This window comes from Oryzias latipes, chromosome 18 (assembly GCF_002234675.1).
Source record: "Oryzias latipes chromosome 18, ASM223467v1".
Taxonomy (NCBI): Eukaryota; Metazoa; Chordata; class Actinopteri; order Beloniformes; family Adrianichthyidae; genus Oryzias; species Oryzias latipes.
In genome coordinates this window covers 19477969-19492657 of record NC_019876.2, presented here as the reverse complement: position 1 = coordinate 19492657, position 14689 = coordinate 19477969, and the positions used below count along the sequence as shown (strand labels likewise).

The window sequence follows — 14689 nt, the reverse complement described above, 5'->3', positions numbered from 1 at the left end:
GATTGGGTGGAGCATCGGTAATGACTTCCAGATTGTAAATGGTAAATGGCGTATACTTATATAGCGCCTTTCTTCCTACAAGGACAAAGCGCTTTACAGTCACAGACCCATTCACCCAGTCACACACACATTCACACACTGGTGGCCGCTCCGCTGCCAAACACAGGCGCCCGCCTACCACCAGAGGCAAGGTGGGGTTCAGTGTCTTGTGGTCACGAGGTTAACAGAAGTGAAAAAAAAAACATTTGTGGAAGCTTTATTCATTTCTGGTGTTTCTGGCTACCTGTGGCTACAGCTGAAATGCAAATGCCATGGAAAAAAAACATGTAGTTCAAGCAGTGGAACCAACCAGTTTTGCGTCTTCTTCCAGTGTTTGTATGACTACAATGAATAGAATTAACAAATTTAAAAGAGTGAATGATCTGGACTTAGAAGAGAATATCATGTAACACAGAGGGTTCACTGCCAAACTACTGAATTATTATGGCCCGCAGCACTCACAGAGTGCAAGGACCATATTGTAACTGCTACGAGGGTCGAACACTCAAAAAGGTCCAAAACGTCAAAAAAACGCGTCAAAACGCCAAAAAATGGGGTCAAAAGTCGCCCAAAGCACACAACGACACGACAATTGTGTAACGCAACAAAAATAGACACACACACACACAACACCCCCACACAAACGACAAAATTGTAGTCGCAAAAATGACGACAAAAACCCAAAAAAGCCCCAAAAAGCCCTCAAAAGACTGGTTTAAAGCCAAAAAGACATGCCCAGCCTATAGTAAAAGACAGGCCGCATTGAAATACATAGGCCACCTGACTGCAAAAACTTCTATATTGTTTCTGCTTCGTTTCATTTTTATTCTTACGTTTCTTCTTTCTTACTGCGTCTTTGAGCTCAAATTTGACCCCCGCCACATACTCGAAAACTCACCAAAATTGGCACACCACTGGGATAAATTCAAAATGAATTTTCGGCGAAGTTAACGCCCCCCCCCCCCAAACCCGATGACATCACAGTCGGCAAAACCGTAAAAAAAATGAATGGGGCCAAAATCTCAAATGGAGCCGATTTTTTTTTCTTCAAGATACAGGTACGAAACCAAAACACACGTGTTGAAGATATCCCAAAGAAGTTTTGAAATCATTATGGGATGGCCACACGACATACGGCTTGGCGGCCATTTTGTGGCGAACACAGAGAAATGGCGATTTTCGTGTTTTTTGACAATATGGGAAAACGATACTTTTGTTTGAGCGATTTTCACGAAATCGGACACACATGCCACTAGCACGATTCTACAATAACCAAAGAAGTTTCGTTGACCTTTGACCTTGGCAAGGGGCGGCCATCTTGAATTTTCATAAAAAAGCACTTTCAGTAACGGATACAAACGAAAACTCGTCCTAGGGATTTTTTCCGATCTTTTTGAAACTTCTCGGGCATCAATGGCAAGCTCCAAAATGTTGGAATTAGAAGTTGTAGAATTTGAAACGCGTGCGCGTGGCGAATTCGCACCCGTCGCCATTTTAGCTAGCTCGCACATATTTTATCGGAATGTCGTGAAAATGAAATATACGATTCCCTGGCCACACTGAACAAAACGATGTCAGATACGACAAAATCGATAAAGGAATGTGGCCGTGGTAAACAAAAAACGATCGCAAAAAAAATTGCCAACTCAGCAAAAAAAAAAAAAAAAATCGGATTTTTTTTTTAAGAATCGGCTAGCGAAAACCAAGATAACTTTGTCGGGTATATCCAAACAAAGTTTTGAAATCATTACGTGATGGCGACACGACCTACGGTTTGGTGGCCATTTTGTGCCAAAATCTGCCATTTTGAGTTTTTCTCGTTTTTACACAATATGGAAAAATGAACTTTTTTTCGAGCGATTTTCACGAAATTTGACGCGCATGTCCCTAGCGTAAGTCTACAATCACTTCTGGAGTTTCATTGATCTTTGACCTCGGGAAAAGGCAGCCATCTTGAATTTTCTATAAAAAACACCTTTACCACCAGATTCAAACGTAAACTTGTCATTGGAATTTTCATCTATTGTCTCGAAACTTTTTGGGCATCAATGGCAAGCTACTGTGGAAAAAATGTTGGAATTAGAAGTTGTAGATTTTAAATGGCGTGCGCGTGGCAAACTAGCAAAGTGGCGCACTGTTATAACTCCTATGTTTTTCAAAGGACTACTGTGAAATTTGAATGCATGCAATAATGCCTGAAACTGCATACATTGAAAAACACTGGATATGGACATATAAGGAATGAGGGCGTGGTTAGCATAAAACCACTGTTGCTAAGGACGACAAAAAGTTTACTTTTACCGATTTGTCCGAAACTGACGTCAATCTGATCGACCTCCCGAGGGGACCAAAACATAAAATGGTTGCTATGGAGATAAAATCAACAGAAAAGCCGCCATTTTGAAAAAAGTGGTTTTTTTTTACTAACTTATGACGTATAGCTCTCACCAATGGAGGAATGTGTTTTTCTGAGTCAGTTGATGATGCTGCTCGCTATGCTAGCACTTTAAGCCACATTAGCATAGCTAGCATAGTTAGCATAATTAGCATTTCAGGAAATGTGTTTTTCTGAGTCAGTTGATGATGCTGATCGCTATGCTAGCACTTTTAGCTATGTTAGCATAGCTAGCATAGTTAGCATAGTTAGCATTTTTAATAATGTGTTTTCCTGAATCAGTTGATCATGCTGATCGCAATGCTAGCACTTTTAGCCAAATCAGCATAGCTAGCATAGTTAGCATAATTAGCAAATGCTGTTTTGACTAGCCTTTATCAAAAGTGGGCAGTGAGGGCGGTGAGGGAGGCGGTGGTGCGTCGAGTTGGGCGTGTAAGGCGGGTTGCGTCTGCGGGCCATACAACGCCGCTTGCGGCTTTAATTTTTTTTTAGTTCACATCTTGATTTGAGTTCCAATTCAATGCATTTTAATATAAATACATTGCAAAGCTTTCAATACCAAATTAAAGTCCAGCTCCGATCATCTTTTGAACTGTTAAAAAATCATTCCCAGTGGGTTTTTTAATTGTCATTATGCCGCTTTTAGACAAAATCAATAAACCTGTTATTTTCTTGGACACGGTTTCTGCAAAAATTCACCTCTGAGTTATGGGTCAAATTGGTGCAGAGCACACCGCACCCTGTTTCCCATCATCCCTTTGTTTACACTCTCTCCCTCTAGCTTACAGCCCCCTCACTACCCCAACCTCCCATTAGCAGTGCAACAAAAATGGTGAGCGATATGGGAGCTATCCAGCCATATAATTTTGAGCCAGATGTCAGCTCAGATGAGCAAAGGGAGACGTACGTGGATATAGTCTTCTACAATTGGACGCATCAGAACTCTTGATTTACAACAATTTGAATAAAGAAATACGCAGAAATGAAATTTTAAACTTAATTTTTTTTAAAACGTCCTCCAATATCAAAAGAATGTAATAAGAATGTTGTTACATTTTTTAAAAGTGTTTAGACCAACAAGTAGTGATTAAAAAGATTATTTTCAATAATAAAATTAGAATACTTGCATGAAAGACATTCAGAAAAGCTTTTTATTTTCTCTAAACCTTAGCAATCAAAATTGATTTGAATTTGATCTGATCTGATCTGATCTGATTTGATTTGATGTTGCAATTTCTGCGAAAAGCATGATCTAATATTGAGACCCTGTCCTGGATTCAATACTCTATACAACATCTGTTTGGTCCATGATGTGCTGTCACAAACTGTAATGTCACTGATGGGGTCTGTGCTACACAGCCTCATGCAAAAACATAAATTATTCATTCAGTTGATTGTGGACTGAAGGTTTATCACATGTCATTAACAGCTAAGATGTGCCAGTAATGTTTAGCTGATATACACTACACAAAATGGCAAATGAATGCATGAAAAATTTACAAAAAGTACATTAAATTTAAGTAAATGTCAGAGAAAAAGACTAACTTGCTGGTTAACTTTAGAATAATTTAAAGTGCATATTTTTGTCAGTTTGCTGTACTGCTGAAAACATTGAAAGCTGGGAAGGTTGCCACCCATTTGCCTTATAAATGGGGTTGGAACCATCAGTTGTGTTGTGCAGAAGTCAGGTGGATCCACAGCTGATAGTCCTACTGAATAGACTGTTAGAATTTGTTTTATGGCAAGAAAAAAGCAACTAAGTACAGAAAAACGAGTGACCATCATTACTTTAAGAAATGAAGGTCAGTCTGTCCGAAAATTTGTGAAAACTTTAAAAGTGTCCACAATTCAGAATAGAAAATTTATGTCCCTCTCAACGTTATCCTCAACCTATGGAATTATTATAAACAAATTTGATATGGTGCCTCTGTCGGACTCCTCCCCCTCTCCTCTCCGCTTGGCTCCTGATTCATCCCAGCTACGACCACTTACCTCATCACCTCATCCGCCTACTTAAGGAGTTCCAGGATCATCAGTCTTCGCCAGTCCGTTGCCCCTGATGGTGCATATTGGCCTTCACCTCTAGTTCACGTTTGCTTCCTAGTTTCTAGCCACCTGTTAATGAATGTTGCTTTACCTGTCTGCAGGAAACCCCAGTCACGAGTGGTCGCCTGAACCTGTTGCACTCTGGAACCTCCTCTGGTCTGCTTCCCCTGACCTCACCACGAGCCTCTGCCGAGCAAACACCCTCAAGAGACGGATCCACGCTGCCGACCCCGGACTCTGTGAGGACATCAACCAGTGACGCCACGGGCCGTAGTCTCTCTATCTCTGGACCTCCAGAAACTGTGCCTTACCTGACCAGCTACCTCATTAAATCCCCTTTCCTCTTGCCAAGTTACTTGAGCTTTGTGTCTTATTCCGGGTTCCAGCATCTGGGTCTCTGTCGTTCTGTAGCCATGACAGAACGGACTGGCCTTAACCCCGACCCAGCTGACCCGGAAGGGCTCAGATTAGCCGTTTCGCAGCAAGGCATTATGCTCGGACGTCAAGCCGATGCTTTATCCCAGATGGCAGCAGCCCAGCAGGACCTTTTTCATCGCCTGGACGGTTTGACACAGACTTTGCATGATTTAACCGGACATTTTTCTCATGTTTCTTCAGTTACTGCTCAAGCCTCGACTAGCTCAGCTCCTTCCACTTCCGGATTACCCTCCGCTCATGAAAACATCCGGCTGCAACCGGAACCATTCTCCGGTGACGTAGAGGCCTGTGGAGGATTCCTCCTCCAGTGCCAGCTGATCTATCAACAAGCTCCCCGTCATTACCAGTCGGATCACAGTAAGATATCTTTAATCGTCAACTCATTACGCAATAAAGCCCTCCAGTGGGCCCAGGCTTACCTCTCCGCCAATCCCATAAGCCATATCACGTATGAACGTTTCCTCAGAGAGTTCCAGTTAATCTTTGACCAACCACGCAAACAAGAAGAAGCTACCCGAAGGTTACTGGCACTCAGGCAACGTAATCGCTCGGTTAGCGATCATGTTGTGGATTTCCGTATCCTGGCGGTCGAGGCAGGCTGGCCCGACTTAGCTTTGAAAGGAATATTCTACCAGTCATTGAATGAACAAATCAAGGATCATCTGTGTTCTCAACCGGGGGCTCAGTCGTTTGAGGAACTGGTTTCTGCGGCACTCCGCTCCGACGTTCGCTTACGAGAGCGTCAAAGAGAGCGAGCGCCGGATTACCAGCGTGCAGCTTCCATGATGTCCTCTGTCCCACACACAGTCCCCGTCACGTCTCCCAACTCCCTCATCTCTTCCAAACCACCGGAGGAGCCCATGCAGATTGGACACTCCAGATTGTCCGAAGAGGAGCGCCGCAGACGGCGCGAGGAGGGCGCCTGTTTCTATTGCGGAGCGAAGGGCCACATTGTCAACACCTGCCCGCTCCGTTTAAACACCCGAGCCCCTCGCTAGAAGACAGGCCGCGGGGGGTAACAAACATCTACCTGGCCGGTAATGATTTTTTATTTATCCCTGTCAAGTTAAGTTTAGACCTCCATGTGCAGGAATTACGAGCCCTGGTCGACTCCGGGGCCGAGCAGAGTCTGATCGACCAGTAGCTGGTTATTAATCTGTCGATCCCCACAGAACCCCTGGAAACACCCATCGAGGCTTCCGGATTGGGTGGTCAACCGTTATCCCGCATCACTCACCGCACCAAACCTGTTCTGCTCATTTCCTCCGGAAACCATCGTGAGTCTATACGTTTCCTCATCACTAAGTCCTCTCATACTCCCATAGTGCTCGGGTTTTCTTGGCTTAAATTGCATAATCCTCAGTTTGACTGGGCCCAGGGGACTATAATCAAATGGAGTCCATACTGTCTCGCTAACTGTCTTCTGTCAGCGCTCCCCTCTGTTACTTCTCCTAAAACTGAGTGTCTTAGTCAAGTAGATCTCTCTAACATACCTCACTGTTATCATGATTTGAAGGCTGTTTTTTGTAAAACTAAAGCTAGTGCGCTCCCCTCTCACAGACCTTATGATTGTGCCATAAACCTATTACCCGGCGCTCCTTTGCCCAAAGGCCATTTGTTTAACCTGTCCGGACCAGAAAAGGCAGCCATGGAAAACTACGTGCAGGAAGCCCTCTCCCTGGGTCACATTCGACCATCCTCCTCACCCGTGGGAGCTGGGTTTTTCTTTGTTCAGAAAAAAGACAAATCCCTCCGACCCTGTATTGATTATCGAGATCTTAATCAAATCACCATAAAGGACAAATACTCACTGCCATTAATCACCTCCATATTTGACTCGGTCCAGAAGGCTCGCATATTTACCAAGTTAGATCTCCGCAATGCTTACCATTTGGTCCGAGTTAAAGAAGGGGACGAATGGAAAACAGCCTTTAACACTCCGTTAGGGCATTACGAGTACTTAGTAATGCCTTTTGGCCTCACCAACGCCCCGGCAGTTTTTCAAAGGCTCGTCAATGATGTCCTTCGAGATTTCATCAATCGCTTTGTTTTCGTTTATCTTGATGACATTTTGGTTTACTCCCACGATCTGGCCCAACACGAGCATCACGTCCGTCTGGTCTTGGAAAGACTTTTAGAAAATCAGCTTTTTGTTAAGCATGAAAAATGTGAATTTCACTCTACCTCCGTGCAGTTTCTCGGTTACATCATCGAAGCCGGCTGCATACGCCCAGATCCGTCCAAGATTGAAGCGGTTACCAACTGGGAACCTCCTAGCAGCCGCAAAAAGCTCCAACAATTTCTCGGCTTTGCTAACTTTTACAGACGTTTCATCCGCAACTACAGTAGTATAGCCGCTCCCCTTACACAGCTCACCTCCATAAAACATCCCTTTGTCTGGTCCACCAACGCTCAACAGGCTTTCGACAAATTAAAGCAACTTTTTGTCTCAGCCCCTATCTTAATCCAACCGGACCCCTCACGTCAATTTATTGTTGAGGTGGATGCCTCTGACTCAGGGGTAGGCGCAGTCCTCTCTCAGAAGGAGGAGAGTTCTGGAAAATTGAAACCCTGTGCGTTCTTTTCACGTAAACTGTCCCCCTCTGAGCAGAATTATGATGTTGGAAACCGTGAACTTCTAGCCATCAAACTGGCCCTGGAGGAGTGGCGTCACTGGTTAGAGGGAGCCGAGCAACCATTCATCGTCTGGACGGATCATAAAAACCTGGCTTACCTCCGCTCCGCCAAACGACTCAACTCCAGGCAAGCTCGTTGGTGTCTCTTCTTTGACCGTTTTCAATTCATTATAACCTACAGACTGGGCTCTCGCAACATCAAACCCGACGCCCTCTCCAGGAAATACAGTCTGTCCGAAAACATCCCGTCGTCCATCCTCCCTTCATCCTGCATCATTGGAAGTGTCACTTGGGATATAGAGACCAAGGTTCTTCAAGCCCTTGCGGGTAACTCTGACCATCCACCCGTTCCTAGGGGTACACTGTTTGTACCCACTCATCTCCGCCCTGACGTCATCACCTGGGGTCACACTTCCCGTCTGGCATGCCATGGGGGGGTTCACCGTACCCTCCATTTAATTCGCAGGAGATTTTTTTGGCCTTCTATGGGAAAGGACGTTCGGGAGTACATCTCAGCCTGCACCACCTGCGCCCGGTCTAAGACCTCATCCTCTGCTCCTGCGGGGTTGCTCCATCCTCTCCCTACGCCTAACCGTCCCTGGTCCCACTTGGCTATGGACTTCGTTACCGGGTTACCCCCATCGGCAGGTAACACAGTCATTCTCACTGTCATAGACCGATTTTCCAAGATGGCCCACTTCATTCCACTCCCTAAACTGCCCACTGCCACCGAAACTGCTGATATCATGACCAACCAGGTTTTTCGTCACCACGGCATCCCTGTGGACATTGTGTCTGACCGTGGCCCTCAGTTCATTTCTCAGGTCTGGAAGGCCTTCTGCACAGCCTTGGGGGCCACGGCCAGCCTCACATCCGGTTACCATCCCCAGTCCAACGGCCAAGCGGAGAGAGCGAACCAGGAACTGGAGGCAGCTCTCCGCTGCCTGGCGGCACAGAACCAACGGGACTGGTCCCAACATCTCGTGTGGATTGAGTATGCCCACAATACTCACCCCTCCGCTGCTACTGGGCTCTCTCCCTTTGAGGCCGCGCTCGGGTACTCACCACCTCTGTTTCCGTCTCAGGAACTGGATTTGGCAGTGCCTTCTGTGCAACATCACGTCCAGCGTTGCCAACGCATCTGGGCTCAGACTAAGGCTGCTCTCCTCCGCACCAAGGAGAGCAACTGCCGCATCGCCAATCGTCGCAGGGTGGTGGGACCCGAGTACCAACCTGGCCAAAGGGTTTGGCTTTCCACGCGCAATATTCCCATCCAAGCTACCTCCAAGAAACTGGCACCACGATTCATCGGACCCTATGTCATCGAGAAACTTATCAACCCCACCTGCGTCCGACTCCGTCTTCCTAAAGCTCTGAAGGTACACCCATCGTTCCATGTCTCTCAGATCAAGCCAGTTCTGGACAGTCCTCTGTGCCCGCCGTCCGCTTCCCCACCACCCGCCCGGCTCATCGACGGCGCTCCGGCTTATGATGTCAACCGGATTCTGGACATCCGTCGTCGGGGTCGCGGCTTCCAGTACCTGGTCGACTGGGTGGGCTACGGTCCGGAGGAGCGCTCCTGGATCTCCCGCTCGCTGATTTTGGACCCCTCGCTCATAGAGGACTTCTTCCGTGCCCACCCGGATCGCCGCCCTTGACCGCCTGGAGGCGGTCGTTGAGGGGGGGGTACTGATATGGTGCCTCTGTCGGACTCCTCCCCCTCTCCTCTCCGCTTGGCTCCTGATTCATCCCAGCTGCGACCACTTACCTCATCACCTCATCCGCCTACTTAAGGAGTTCCAGGATCATCAGTCTTCGCCAGTCCGTTGCCCCCGATGGTGCATATTGGCCTTCACCTCTAGTTCACGTTTGCTTCCTAGTTTCTAGCCACCTGTTAATGAATGTTGCTTTACCTGTCTGCAGGAAACCCCAGTCACGAGTGGTCGCCTGAACCTGTTGCACTCTGGAACCTCCTCTGGTCTGCTTCCCCTGACCTCACCACGAGCCTCTGCCGAGCAAACACCCTCAAGAGACGGATCCACGCTGCCGACCCCGGACTCTGTGAGGACATCAACCAGTGACGCCACGGGCCGTAGTCTCTCTATCTCTGGACCTCCAGAAACTGTGCCTTACCTGACCAGCTACCTCATTAAATCCCCTTTCCTCTTGCCAAGTTACCTGAGCTCTGTGTCTCATTCCGGGTTCCAGCATCTGGGTCTCTGTCGTTCTGTAGCCATGACAAAATTTCTAGAATATCAGCAGCTTAAATCAACTATAAGCACTAAATACTGCCTGACCCAAATAGACCTAGACCCTCCCCTTACAGTAACACATTTCATGGACCTTAAAAATCCCAAACTCACCTCCAAAATTTATAAGATGCTTTCATAGACGACTATTTGCATGCCCTGTGGGTCTGTCCACCTGTCCAATCATTCTGGCGTAAGGTTTGTGAGGATTTATCAATCTGGTTTAATCATAAGATTCCTGCTTGCCCCAAATTCTGCTTATTAGGTGACCTGAATAACATCAACATGGAATCTAACAAGGCTTATATGGTTCTCACCGCTGTATGTATCGCAAAGAAAACTATCCTCCTAAACTGGAAATCTAAAAATAATCTTAGCATCAACCACTACTGAAACCTCATGTCAGAGCATATTAGTTCAGAGATAATGTCCTCCACAAAAAACCCGTCGGCTTCAGACTCTCCCTGGCTCCAGCTGGTTAGTCACATCACCTAGTGGGGGTGGGATGGTGATAGGTTGAGCCGGGTCCTGGCTGGTTGGGTGGGCCGGGGCGGGTTTGGGGGGGTGGGCTCTGCCGGGCCTGTCGTTCTCCCGGCTCGGGGCTCTGGTTGCCTGGGTGGGGTGGTGGTGGGGGCGCTCACTCTGCCGGCAACTTGGCAGGGGTTCCTGGGCGGGTGCCTTCTGGGCGCAGGGTAGGCAGTGCGGCTGACCGGGAACGGCGGCCGGGTGCCGTGCTGGGTGGCTGGTCGCCGTGGCGGGGGCTGGGGGGGGGGCTTGGGGCTCTGGGGCCTGGGGTCGTCTGCCCGTGGCCGGTGTTTCGCCCGTGGCCGGTAGTTGGCGCGTGGCCTGGCCCCCCGGGGGTCGACGCCGCAGTCACAGCAGGGGTTAATGGGTTCACTTGGGTGGGTTTATTTCATTATTATTATTATTATTATTATTATTATTATTATTATTATTATTATTATATTAATTATTTTATTATTATTATTAATATTATTATTTTATTATTTATTTATTTTTGGGGGGGGGCCTGGGGGGGCAGTGTGCTAGTCCTTAGGGGGGCCAGGGTATGAATGGTGGGGCTGGACCCCCTGCCCCCCCGTTCTGGCACCGGGACCCTTCCTTGCTGGCTGTCTCTCGGCGCCGCGAGGGTCTGGCCTCCAACTGCGGCTGGCTTGCCGTTTCTGGCTGCCCGGCCGCTCTGGGAGGGGGGGGCGCCTACCGCGGCCGGCTGGGGGGCCGGTCGCTCGGGGGAGCCTTCTCCCCCGGTTGTGCCCATCCGCCCGCTCCTCCCCGCTCTCACCCAAACAAATATTGCACACAGGCACATAGGGCCCCGGGATCTGGATGGGAGGGGTATGCTGGCGGGGCTCACTGGGGATGCCCCTCTCTGGGTTCTCGTTGGCACCCGCCCTCCTCCCCGCTTTTTACTTGCATATTAGACACTCTGATTCATCTAGGGCCTTGTGGAGAGGGTCTGGTGGAGGGGGGCACGGTGAAACATCCGTGCTCACCTTTCGCTGGCCCCCCCCACAATTTTAACTTCCTCTTTAGACACATACACTGCATGCTAGCAGCACACACACAGCAAATACACACCACTCACAGAGGGACTCCGGAGTGGGGGGCTTTGCGGCTTGGCAGCGGTGGAGCCCCCCACACTGGTGACCTCCTATTTTACCTGCAGCACACACACAGCACTCCCACACCTCCATACATGGGTGGGGTCAGGGGGGGGCGGCCGGTCTTCACCCGCCTGGTCCTCTCAGGGCTTTCTGTGCCTGGCTGGTGGGGTGGGCGGTCCCCTCCTCCTCCCCTCCCGGGCTGCCTGGGTCTGGATGCTGGGGGGGCTTCTGGCCTGGGGGGCTCTCCTCCCCTTTCCTGGTCTGGCTGGTCTGGCTGGGTAGGTTCTGGCTCCCTTTATGAACACACGGTTCACGTCGGCAGCATGCATGTATCTCCACCCCCACGTGCACGTGCACACTGCCACACTCCCTGTCTGCTTTATCCCTCCTCCTTACCTACAGTGTATTGATGGACAGATTTTTTTTCGCTCATCTTAGTGTCAGATTTTCACCTTTGATGTAACATTCGTCTTTCCAGCAGATCTGGTATAATTGTTACAGCTTAAATTAATAACTTAGTCAAATCAGTGCTTGTATCCCCCACCTTTTCACCTTTCTTCCTTTTACTCTCTTCCACCCTCCCCTCACATTCTTCCCCTCTCCCTCCCCACACACACTAAATGTAACAAATAAATAAAAAATAATACGACAAAAAGGGGTTTACACAAATCTACACTCTAGTTTCTTGAAGCTATATAACCTCTTTTTGTGATAGTAAAACCTGTCCAACACAAAAAGCCTTCAGCTCTAATCTGTTTGCTCAGCTGTTGGACAGAACAAGTTAAGAAAAAAAAAAAAAAAAAAAAAAAAAAAGTGTCCACAATTGCAGTCACAAAAACATCAAGCGCTACAAAGAAACTGGTTCACACGAATAGATTATTTCCTAATTTCATCTGAATTGATGTCCAAAATCCAAAAGTGTGCATATGACAATATTGTAATTTTGGATCCTGCTCCATGTTGCTTATTATACAGGGATGAAAAAATATCCAGCGACCCTCCTAGATAGCGATTCCAACACAAATGCCTGCAGGAGGGAGAGTTTGTTAAAAACATTGGAAAAAAAAATAGATGACTTTTTCTACTTCAACACAGATCACACTTCAGCCTGTACTAGATGGGATGCCTTTAAGGCATTTCTTAGAGGAAAAATAATTAGTTACAAAAGCTATAAAAATAAGAAAGACAAACAAAATCTTGCACAACTAGAGAACAAAATAAAAAACGTACAACAAAAAATCCATGAAAATTGGGATCCGGAAGCAAAAGAAGAGTTATTACTCCTAAGAGCAGAATATGACAAACAGTCCAGTAAAAGGGCTGTGTCTTCTAAGGTTAAAACAAACATTTTATGAACAAGGTGACAAGGCTTGAAAATTATTAGCATGTTAAATAAAACAACTGAAAACTAAAACCTCTATCACATGTATCACAAAAAATGAACAAAACTTAGTCAATCCAAAAGATATCAACAACGCCTTTAGAAAGTACACTGAAAAAACGGGAAAAGTGGGGTTGTTCAATTTACAAATAGTAAACATGTTTGTTTAATATGAACAAATTATGTTTACCTTCGAAACATAATATAATCTTGAAAATCACACAATTTCTTGCTGTGTTACTTTTATATATTTAAATGATGTTGACAAAACATGAAATAGTTATGCTTGATCCTTTGCCCCTTAATTTTGGATAAGTAAACCCCATCGGTGAAGAAGAATTCCAGGAGGGGAAACTTTGCAGTCAGCCATTTTAGAGAAGCTACAAGCACCTGCTCTGGCTGGAGGAACTTAAAAAAGGTAAGTTAATTTACTCTAACAAATTAATTTAAGAAAGTGGAAGGCGTAAATGTATCATTAGTGTTATTTTTTTCCACGGGGAAGAGCTTTGTAATCCACTTTTGTCGTAGTTATCAAAGTTAAGGCTCTGGGCGCCACTTTTGTCCCTGCCGTCCGAGGGCTGCGGCCGGCAGGGGTAGGTGTGTGTGCGCGGTAAATTGTACTTTCACGTCGCAGGCAGATTCAACTGTAAACGCGGTGATTTCAAATGATGTACGGGGAAGAGTTGTGAGTAGTTATGCCGTAGGAATTCGCTTTTGACAGAGGGGCAGTGGGCGCTTGCGGGCACGGCGTTTTTTTTTTCCTCAGGCAGAAACTCTGCCAGGGGGATTTTCATCGTCACTAAGTGGATTTCTTTTTTGCTATATTCTGCGTTGTGGAGACCGAAATTGAAGGAAAATGTGAGAAGCTATCATTACTATTGTCATTATTTCGTTTTTCCATACCGTTCCACCATGAGCTAGTTAAGGACAGCATTATTTGACCAGCAAACAGCACCGCACTTCTGTCTCAGTCAGCTGTCAATCATTCTCCGTGCGCGTCTCGTGCACAGAATGCGTTCGGCGTGTCCAGTTTACATAAATCTTTGGTTTCAATCAGAGCTTTGTTTTCATTCTATGATGCTGAACATATTTTTATTTTAGCTTTTAGAGTTTAATGGAGTGAAAATATTCATGTCCTTTTGGAACAAGTGATGTGTAGTAAAAAGTTTACAGCCTTATTTTAATAATGTCTGTAATCCTACTTCACATTCCTCCCATTTGTGATAAATTCATATGGGAATCCTTTATGGGTGGGGGGGATTATCTACTCCCGATCTGCTAGTTTAGTTTTGCAGTTTCCATTTCAAAATTCGCGGGTTCTCACAAGCGTGGTTTGAATCCTGTGGGGGGAGGAGGTGTCTAATGTTCTTTTTGGTCTAATTTCTTCTGAATATTTTTGCAGCTATTGATTTCAAACCAATGCATGTTTAGTTATTAAAATGATACAACAAAGTTGTGGAAGTGTCACTCTATATATATTTGAAATTTAACTAATAAACCTCTGTCCTGATTACAGAGCTCATCACACAACACTTCCAACTGCTCCTCCCTGATCATGCTGGGGTCCATGCTCCAGTCTTCACTGAGTCAGGTGGGTCACCATGCATTTACTATATATTATTGGAATTATTGTCTCCTGGATTGTCATAGAATCGGGAGGTAATCAAGATTGCCAGCCCCACTCTTTACACGCACCTTTTATGCAAAGAGATACATACATAATAAATAATGGAATTGATGGTTGATCAGTTATCCCACTACCTCTGTTAACATGACACTAAGGATATAATGATTTTGTTAACACAGTAACTATAACATTTATTGATGAGCCAAGGGTAAGAATTGTATTTTTCCAAAGTTTTCATGTGAATTTAAAATTT

At 46.3% G+C, this 14689-nt stretch overlaps 1 long non-coding RNA gene across 1 annotated transcript; it reads left to right on the top strand.

The window, feature by feature from the left end:
- Positions 1-4447: 4447 nt before the first annotated feature.
- Positions 4448-4835, top strand: LOC111949321. The gene is made up of 2 exons (XR_002875334.1): positions 4448-4496; positions 4582-4835. It is a non-coding gene; the product is annotated as an uncharacterized LOC111949321 (long non-coding RNA).
- The last annotated feature ends 9854 nt before the right edge of the window (positions 4836-14689 follow it).